The following is a 7,359-nucleotide window of genomic DNA, read 5'->3' as shown; positions in this document are numbered from 1 at the left end:
GGAAGTAGTAAGAGAAGCTATGCCCAAATTCCCAAATTATATGTAATTTTACTTTGTTAAGGTTAAAACATTCCTTTTTGAAAAAAAAAGAAAGAAAAGGGGAAGTGCTGTGGGATGTTCTGAATGGCAAATGTGTTGGTCAAATAATAAAACACTGATTGGCCAAATAATAAAACACTGATTGGCCAGTGGCTAGGCAGGAAGTATAGGCAGGACTAACAGAGAGGAGAAAAGAAAGAGAAGGAAGGCAGAAGGAGTCACTGCCAGCCACCACCAGGACAAGCAGCATGTGAAGATACCGGTAAGCCACGAGCCACGTGGCAAGATATAGATTTATGGAAATGGATTAATTTAATCTATAAGAACAGTTAGTAAGAAGCCTCCCTTGGCCATACAGTTTGTAAGCAATATAAGTCTCTGTGTTTACTTGGTTGGGTCTGAGTGGCTGTGGGACTGGCGGATGACAAAGATTTGTCCTGACTGTGGGCAAGGCAGGAAAATTCCAGCTACAAGTTGTCTTTGTCATCAGACTAGAATACATCTACCTCCTGCTTCCTTCCTGTCAAATCAGAGACCTAACATAGAGTCCTATACTCTTGGCCTGCATGTGGGTGGTGGTTGCTCACATCTTTAATACTAGAACACTGGAAGCATAGATGGAAATATCTCTGAGTTCCAGGGAAGCCTGAAAAGAAAGAAAAAAAGAAGAAAGAAAGAAAGAAGTAAAGAAGGAAAAAAGGAAGGAAGGGAAGGAGGAAGGGAGGGAGAAAGGAAGTGAGGGAGGGAGGAAAAAAGGAAGGTAGGAAATAAGGATGGGAGGAAAAAGAAAGAAAAGAAGTAAGGAAGGAATGAAAAGAAGGAAGGAACCATGGGAAGGAAGGTAGCAAGGAAGGAAGGAAAAAAAGAATGACAGACAGACTTGAACTGCAGCCAGGAGAGGAAGAAATCCCCATCCTTTCTGGAAGTCAGTGACAACCTGCCTTCCAGTGTCTGATAAGAACCATGCTGCCCCTGGCCCTGCACTTCCGGCCCCATTGGCATCTTTTCTTCTGGGCACTAAGCTAAGGAGGCAGGTGGCAAAGTCACCACCTCCTGACCATGTGCAGGGATCCTGCTGTCTAAGCAGTCTCTCACAGGCTGTCTATCTCCTGATCTTTATTCCTGTTGCAGAGAACTGGCTGAGCTGAATTGGCTTCTGGTGACCTGCTACTCTGAGGCAGGCACTGTCATTTAGAGACAGTGTTCCTTGGCCATCCTCCTAGGGTACATACATGGGAAGGAACATGAGGAGCCAGGTTCAGCCAAGTGGTAAGTGATAGAGCTGGACCTCAGACCCCAAGTCTGCAATCCTGATTCCGTCATGTTTTCTCCACTCTGTGACTCCAGCTCTCTGACCTCAGTTCAGGTTGGTTGCAGGCGTGTCCAAGGCATCATCATGGAAAACCCAATGAATATAGGAACTGGGCTCATAAAGCTCTTGCACAAGGCTAACATAGACCCAAAACTATACAGAGGGCCACTGATTTTAAACACAAGTGAATTCTACATAATTTTTGTCACATATTTTATGGCAGGTGATCACCACTCCTGACCTTGGCTTCTTGTCCTGTCAGCTGCTGAATGGAAGAACTATGTATGCCCTGGACAGATGCCTGCATGACCTGAAATGGTGCAGAGGGTCAGACAAAGACCATGGCCTCAGCAGGAGCTCCTTGGAAGGTTGACTGGGAGTCTGCTTGTAACCAGACCTGCAGGGGCTCAGGACGGTTGTTCAGCCTGGTCAGTGTCCATTCCACCTCACCATGTCTCTGCAGAGAAGGCTAACATGCACCCAATCCTTCCTCTGTCTAACCCACAGAGGTCAGGACACAGTCCTGGTTTCCACTCCTCAGTTAGACTTCATTTCCCACTGATGTGCTCACACAATTACATTACTGTTATTTATTTGTTCTGTCTGAGAGATATACAGTGTTTGTTGTTATTTTACTTTGAAACCAGAAGCTGTAGAACCAAGAAAACCAGCTTTAATGAATTCCTGGGAAAGCACCTAGGATGTGAGGTCCAGGATGTGATGGCTAGTCCCTGGCTAAGCACTGTCTATTGGAATTTAACCACCTTAAACACACGGGAAATAGAAACTTGTAGTTTCCTAGTAATGTGAGTCCCTTTTGAAGAGCTCTGTATTCTGTGGCTCCGAGTGAAGGCTGTACAACAACAGTCTTGAGGAAGAAGAGGGGTGGTTCCTCTAAAGTCTCTTATGGACAGAGAGAGGTTCTGGGCAGGATCTCTTACTGACAGCAACACATTGCATGTCTACACCCAGTCCTATAACAAATCTGGGCCTTGGATAGTATACCATGGTACTCATCAGGAATGTAAGTGTCTGAACTCCATCCAAATTAGAACTCTGAATGAAAGGAGTTGGGGTATCATCTGTGTTTCTATACTATTTAAATGCTCATATTGATGAATAGAGGGATATTGAAGAAGGAATAGGACTTTCCTGGGCAATGTTTTTATAGTATGGCTAAATTCCCAACATGGGATGTACTATGGGGCTTCCAATGAAACTAAGAGAACTAGGGTTAGGAAGGAGGAGGTGCTGAATTGCTTCCTCTATGTTCCAAGAGAGGTCCTAGAAAGTGAAACTGGGCTTCTGGTCAGTTATGGGAGAACTAATTATCATGGTGGCAAAGGCTGTTCACCATGACATCAGCAGTCCCTTCTCTGGACATTCTTTTTTTTTCCAGAGCTGAGGATCAAACTCAGGGTCTTGTGCTTGATAGGCAAGCTCTCTAACACTGAGCTAAATCCCCAACTCTCATGGGCATTCTATTGTATCTTGGCATCCCCTGTGATGTCACCAGTGTTGTAGCAACATCAAGTGCATTCAGGGCATTCCTTCCACCTACAGGGTAGAGCATAGACATGCTGCTGGCAAGAATGAGGAGTCTTCTTGGAAGAGAGAATGAAGAATATACGGAGAAGAGAGAGAGACAGAAGGAGGCTGGCCTTGAGTCTCAGAGGAAAACAACCAAAAAGGGTTTCTGGGGAAGACACAGTGAATGCTAGGCAGGAGATGGTGGCTTCCTGGAGGAAGTGGGCTAGAACTGGGCCCTCCAGTAATGGGGCACAGGAGCTGGAACCTCTGAGAAGCAAATGGACTTTCCTGCTTCTCATAATTCCCAAAATCCAGGGTCCAGAACATTAGTGTGTGCCTCCTCTAAGCCAGGATCCAGTAAGGTCTAGGCTGTTATGCTGGGCATGCTTATCTTTTACCTTTCCTGAGTCTTGGAGGTGTAATGAGAGGACAGAAGGAGACAAGCAGGAGGCAGAGGGACTAATGTGTCGCCAGCCTAGGCCAGGCATCACTGCACTTCAGCTTCTGAAGTTTCCTTTAGGTGCAGTGGCTATCGACACTAGTCACATGGAGAGACAAGTGCTTCTGGCCAAGACATCATGTTGTCAGGCTGTCCAGCAGACTCCTCTGACCACCTCTCCTTGACAGTGGTCCGTTAGGGTTCTGAATCATCAGTTGAGGATGGAAGGTAGATCTCTAGTGTAGTCAAACAACTGTAGAGATGTGGGACCAGGGGAGAGATTGGCTCCTTCGTGTGAACTCTGCATGTTCTGGGCTGGCAGCTGGATGACTTGGTGAGTCTGTTAAGCATGTTGTGTCACTGCATGACATTTCAATCTCAGCCATGAGCCTGGAGTGACCAGGTAGGAGATCTGGACTGTCCACAGTGCCTGAGTACTTGTGCACTGTGTTATTTTTCTCCTGGCTTCTGAAAACACAGGCAGACTTCAGGGCTCTGGCATGTTGAATCCTGTGCTGCTGTGAACTGGCCCGAAGAAGCCATCTCTGTGTTCCCTGAAGCATGTGTAGGGAGGCAGAGGAAACCCCTGGCTGCTTACATAGCCACATTTCTACAGAATGATGGGAAAGCTGAGATCCACAAAGGGTACATCTTCACCTGGCCTGAAATATGTGGGTTGTCACTGGGTTGCTGACGTGATCTTTCTGTTTGGGCCTCAGGGTGGTCTGTCCATCCTCTATGCCTTGTCACTATGCAAGTTCACTTGTGTTCATCTTCCCACAGAGGCTGCTATGGAGCCCTCATCCCACCCAACCCTCCTCACCAAGAAAGGGATGAGAAAGGAGATGCAGAGGCTGAACATGGAGCTGCAGCTGGTGACAAGGGAGAGAAATGAGCTGCGTGATCAACTATTCTTCATCAGGAAAGGACCCGTGCACAATAGGTATCTCTTGTTTCAACCTTCCTGGTGTCAATTTTGCATCTGCAAAGTCACCTTCATCTTCATTTTAACATCTTGGATTTTAGGAGCTTGAACCCTCAGGGTTTCCTATGCCCTACTTCATGTCCCTAAATGCCTCTCAATAGAGGCAGAACTTGAAACCTGGGCGGGAGGTAGATGGGGTTCCTAAATATTCTGCTTCCTCCAATGAAAACCCAAGCCTGGAGTCTGAGTCACACAACTCAGGGACTGTTGCAGTATTGTTTGAGTTCCCAGCATGCATTTGAAAAGTCCATGACATGGCTTGTGTGAGAAGCTGTTTTTCTATTTCTTGTGAGTTATACTCTTGGACAATATTGCTCCTCACTTTTCTTCAGTATCCCATGTGTGCTCTCCTCTCCTTCACTCTTTCTTGCACTCTCTGCCTTTCTCTCTCTCTCTCTCTCTCTCTCTCTCTCTCTCTCTCTCTCTCTCTCTCTCTCTCCTGCATTCATGGCTGCATGTGTGCCAGCATGTGTCTGTGTGTATGTGTGTGTGTGTGTGTGTGTGTGTGTGTGTGTCTGTGTATGTGTGTTTACATGCATTTGCAGGTTTGTGTGTCCCTACAGACTCTGGGAGTCAGGTGTCTATGGTGGGCCTGATGATTTACCTATCTCACACTTTACAGGTGATGCCAGTGCTGATATGACATCTGTGATCCTCACTTTAAGCAGCTCTGCTCTTGTCCTATGTGCTCACTTTGATGCCAAACAGGAATCCCTTGGGGAGTTTTTATAGCTGTCCTGATGTTGGGTCTCTTCTCCAGAATTATGTGCTCTGTCCATCTGAGCAGTAGTAGTGACCCAGGATAAAGAATCCTTGTCCTGGGGCTGGAGAGATGGCTCAGAGGTTAAGAGCACTGGCTGTTCTTCCAGAGGTCCTGAGTTCAATTCCCAGTGACCACATGGTGGCTTACAACCATCTATAGTGAGATCTGGTGCTCTCTTCTGTCATGCAGACATACATGAAGACAGATCACTGTGTACATAATAAATAAGTAAATCTTAAAAAAAAAAAGCCAGGGAGTGGTGGGTGGCACACGTGTTTAATCCCAGCACTCCGGAGGCAGAGCTAGGCAGATCTTTGTGAGTTCGAGGATAGCCTGGGCTACCAACTGAGTTCCAGGAAAGGTGAAAACCTACACAAAGAAACCCTGTCTCAAAAAATAAAAAAATAAAAAAAAAAGAATCTTTGTCCTGAAACAAGAGAAACATCATTACAGGTTTCTTGTGGGCCAAGACCTGTAGCATAGACTCCTGGGAACAGAGAGCTAGACTGTCTCTCCAGGTCTACTGAGTGGGCTCATGCCCCAAGGACACCCTCCATCTGAACACCCAGCCTCTGTTGGCCTGGGGCCAGGTTCACAAGTTAATTAAGCATCAGGAAGTTTCAGTACATAGTAGCCAGACTGAGGCCTCCACTGTGTTGTGGTAGATCAGGACAACAGCTTGTGTTCACATGATCCCTGAGGCCTATATTCATAAAGTTCTTTGTTCCTGGTGCCATGCCCTGCCACAGGCCAAATACTTGGTATGAAGATCTGAAGATGGAGCATGAGGAGGTCATGACTGACCTACAGAGATTGCAGAATGAGAACACCGAGGCTTCAGAGAAGTGGATGAGCTTGCCAATCTGACGGTCTTCTATCGGTAAGTGCCTGATGGCATGGACCCCAATAGTTGTTGAGTGGCAATCTCTGCCTTCCTTTTCTCTACACTGGAGAGTGCTCAGCTCTGGTTCTGTCCTTTTTGCACCTTAGCAAGCATCTCTTTGACTTGTGTCTCTTGCACTTAGTTTTGCTAAGTATGAGAGAGACTATTCACTCCTCCACCATTGTCCTGGAGCCTCAGGAGCCTCTAGGTAGAAGAGCAAACTGAGCTGTGGTGGTGCCATTCCAGTACTCTGGAGGCAGAGGTAGGCAGATCTCTGTGATCTGAAGGCCAGTCTGGTCTACAGAGAGTTCCAGGGCAGATAGGACTGTTAAATAGAGAAACCATGTTTCAAAAACCAAACAAACAAAAAGAGAGAGAGGAAGGAAGAAAGAAGAAAGGAAGAAAGGAAAAGGAAAGCAAAGAGGAAGAAAAGAAAAGAAATTTGCACTGTGAGGGGAATGTCAGGCTACCCTGGGCATCTGGGAACTCAGGCCCAGGCTTACAGATCTGGTTTCTGTGGAAAGTGTAGATAGAATAAACTCCCCTTGGGTCTCCTGTCCTCTCTCAGAGGGCATTTGTCCACTACTTGCTGATGTTCAGGACAATTGAGGGACTCCTCTTTCTTTTGAAAGGATATGGATCCCTATTGGTGTTGGGGTTTTCTGAAGTATTTCGATTTTTTTAATCAGCTGCTCTCTTTTTGGCCTTTTGAGTGTAGCTGTCATGGCTATGTTGGGCTCTGGGCTACGTCTTCCTGAGAACCTGGGGTATTTGTCGGGATGGATCCTGGAGGCAGGGGTGGCAGAAGGGGACTGGCAGGACCTTACTCTACAGAGGGTCTTTTCCAGTGGTCTGCACAGCCAGGTCCTAATGGAACACACTCAGCTTAAGGCCAGGGAGCCATGCTGAGGCAGGAGAACAAGAATCGGACAGAGGATTGGGTTCTGCTGAAGCACCGCTTGGAGGCATTGAAATTGATGTGTGAGGGCCAAGAGGAAGAGACCAGTGACCTCCAAAACCAGCAACAAGAGGTAGGGGCAGGTAGGTGGGTCAGGCTAAGGTCTGGCACCATTTGCCCATTGGATTCTCTGTCTGCCCATCCACCACCTGTGCTTTCACCCATCACCTTACTCATCCATGCTCCCATCCAGCCACCCACCTCGTGCCATCTGAGATATTCACTTCAGTGTCCATGCACAAGTACTTCTGGGAAGTTAGCCTCTTCTGAGAAACTAAATTATTGGCAAAACATGCTTGCTGCTCTGCTTGAAACTGCGGTCCAATGAGAGAAATGGGTCAAAAACATATCAAACCTTCATGTCATTATGATAGGTAGGATGCTATGCACAGAGCTTTGAATGAGTGAATTGTGGGTCCTGAGGCTTGTGTGATTGGCAGGGGTCATGTG

At 46.9% G+C, this 7,359-nt stretch overlaps 1 long non-coding RNA gene across 2 annotated transcripts; it reads left to right on the top strand.

Moving 5' to 3' along the window:
• The first annotated feature begins 835 nt into the window (after positions 1-835).
• Positions 836-7,351, top strand: LOC119087179. Of its 2 annotated transcripts, none has more exons than XR_005090623.1 (5): positions 836-1,308; positions 2,915-3,061; positions 4,104-4,263; positions 5,818-5,948; positions 6,800-7,351. It is a non-coding gene; the product is annotated as an uncharacterized LOC119087179 (long non-coding RNA). The 2 variants fall into 2 exon arrangements; XR_005090622.1 differs by lacking the exon at positions 836-1,308 and adding an exon at positions 1,411-1,779.
• Positions 7,352-7,359: the final 8 nt, after the last annotated feature.

The sequence above is a fragment of the Peromyscus leucopus genome, unplaced genomic scaffold (genome assembly GCF_004664715.2).
Source record: "Peromyscus leucopus breed LL Stock unplaced genomic scaffold, UCI_PerLeu_2.1 scaffold_1739, whole genome shotgun sequence".
Lineage (NCBI taxonomy): Eukaryota > Metazoa > Chordata > Mammalia > Rodentia > Cricetidae > Peromyscus > Peromyscus leucopus.
This window is presented reverse-complemented; position numbering and strand designations above follow the sequence as displayed.